Genomic DNA, 2,553 nt, shown 5'->3' on the forward strand with positions numbered 1-2,553 from the left:
AAGGAGGTGATTCTGAAAACCCACCTGGAGCACTGTGTCCAGCTCTGGGGTCCTCAGAGGACCTCCTTAGAGCAGGTCCAGAGGAGACAATGAAGATGAGCAGAGAGCTGGAGCACCTTTGTTACGAGGAAAGGCTGAGAGATTTGGGGTTGTTCAGCCTGGAGAAGAGAAGGTTCCAGGGAGACCTTATTGCGGCCTTTCAGTGCTTAAAGGAGGCCTATGAGAAAGATGGTGACAGACTTTTCCATGGAGCCTGTTGCAATAGGAGAAGGGCTAATGGTTTTAAACTGAAAGAGGGTCGATTTAGATTAGATCTAAGAAAGAAAAATGAAGGTGGTAAAACAGTGGCAGAGAGGTGGTTGCTGCCCCATCCCTGGAAGTGTTCAAGGCCAGGCTGGATGGGGCTCTGAGCAACCTGATTTAGTTGAAGATGTCCCTGCTCATTGCAGGGGGTTTGGACTAGATAACCTTTAAAGCTCCCATCCAACCCAAACTGTAATTTTTCTAGCTGCAGTTTTGTCCCAAAGGAGGCATTAGGCAACATCCATAGTGATCTCAAATGCTGCTTTCCTATAGGAATCCTGTCATATTTATGGAACCAAGTATCCCAATGTCCTTTATACAATTCCTGCTTTATGTACTTTGTCACCTCAAAGTCAGTGGTGACTGACTTTGCACAGACGCAGCCCAAGTCCATTTGCTTGGTGGGACGTGGCAGTTACACAACTACAGAGGAAAGGAACTGTGAGGTTCCTTGAGAAGTCATCTAGTTCAATGTTCAAGGCAGGATCAACTGTATTTACAGAACTGCTCACAGATATCTGTCAAACCTGTTCTTAGGTGCTTCCCTTGATAGGTTTTTACACTGCCCTTCTCGATACTTAACTACTGTAATAAGTAACATGATCTGTTTCTTCCTATGAGAAGAAACATGTTTATCTGGTTTATTGTTATCTTAATCCTCTCTACAATTGCCTTTATGAACCTGGAAACTGTTGTCTGATGCAAGCACTTCTGTTCAATCCAGAGAGACTGGAGATGTTGCCTACACAACAAAGTCACATTTAGAACTGCTCTATCACTATGATGTGTACTGACCAGATTAAAGGCTGTGTTTTAAGAGGCGTTAGAAAGTAATTCAAGCAGAAAATGTCAGATGAGAGACTTTTTAACTGGGCTCCAGAGGAGCCTGTTCTTGACTCAGGGCCACTCTGTTATCCCAAGTAATTATTTGGAATTATGTGAAGCACTGCTCGTGAAATCTGCAGACTACTTTAAAACACCCAAAGGCCACCTAGGTTGGTGGCCACCAAGTGATTTAAATCACGGAGTCAGCAAGTGCCCCTTGGACAATATGTGTTTAATCCACCTACATGGCAAATATCTGTGCATCAAAGCTGAGGTTGCTGTCTGTGCGTAGGAACAAAAATACAAAGCATGCTTTTGGGCTGGCAGTGAGGAAGGAGAATGTTGCATCTTCAAAAGCAGTGAATCAGATGAGGGCTGAGGAGGTCACGAGGGGTAAATGCATGAATGCGAGCTGCCACTCCAGTGTGGCAGCTGCACCAGCAAACTGCAAACATCAGGTGTCTAAACACAAATACCAACGAGCAGTATGTGCTAGTACGTGGCCATGACCATTGCATGGCACAATAACGTGACTGTTCCGGAACCACGATGAATGACAAAAGGTGTAACAAACTGGAAAGGCTCATTAAGAACCCAGAAGAATGAGTCAGTGGAAAAATCTGCTCTCTACGAAGGTGATAGGTAATTATCTACACAGCAAAAGCATAGAAAGGCGCTGTAATCGCCTGTGCACAGCGAGATCTGCTCGCTGAGGAAAGAAAATGTCTAGTGTTTAAAAAGGATGATATTTTTCATGTTTTTCCTTCCTACAGGATTCTTTGATTTTTGGAAAGATAAAGCCCTGAAACCCTCCATATTTCAGTACACTGAGCCTGGTGTGAGTCGAATTTAGATCCTTGTGCCATCCCCTCCTCACTGGTTGCGGGTGCCCCTGCGGGACACACTTCCCATGGAAAAGCACCAAGGGTGCTGTCACCCTCTCTCAGGTGGAAAAATCAGCTTAATATGTGAGTCCTGCCTGTGCAGAACGACCAAACCAGAGGCCACAGTTTGCAGTCGAGATAGGACTGGGATACAGCCGGAAAACTAAGGAAAAGGTAACTTATGGAGCAGATAGGGAGACAGCGGTTGGGAATCGAGCGAGAAAAATGCAAGTAAGGATGGAGATAAATTCCCTGTCAGTCGGGTCTTTAAGCAGCAGCTGTTCCTGTGTGCAGCAAAGGCACCGACGGGCTCGGTGCCCACAGCAGCGCTTGGTGACCCTGGGCCAGACCCGGGGGGGGGGGGCAGCATCCTGGGGCACAGCCGCCCCTCACTCGGGCTCCGGCCGCGCACTCCTCACACCGGGAAGGGGAAGGAAAGGGGGGAAGGAGAGCGAAGGGCAGCGCGGCTCGGGCGCCCAGCGGCGCCCTCAGCCCGTGCCCGGCGGCCCCGCTCCCGCCCCCGCTTCCTCCCCCGCCCCCG

This window comes from Neopelma chrysocephalum, unplaced genomic scaffold (genome assembly GCF_003984885.1).
Source record: "Neopelma chrysocephalum unplaced genomic scaffold, ASM398488v2 Primary Assembly neopelma1_80, whole genome shotgun sequence".
NCBI lineage: Eukaryota > Metazoa > Chordata > Aves > Passeriformes > Pipridae > Neopelma > Neopelma chrysocephalum.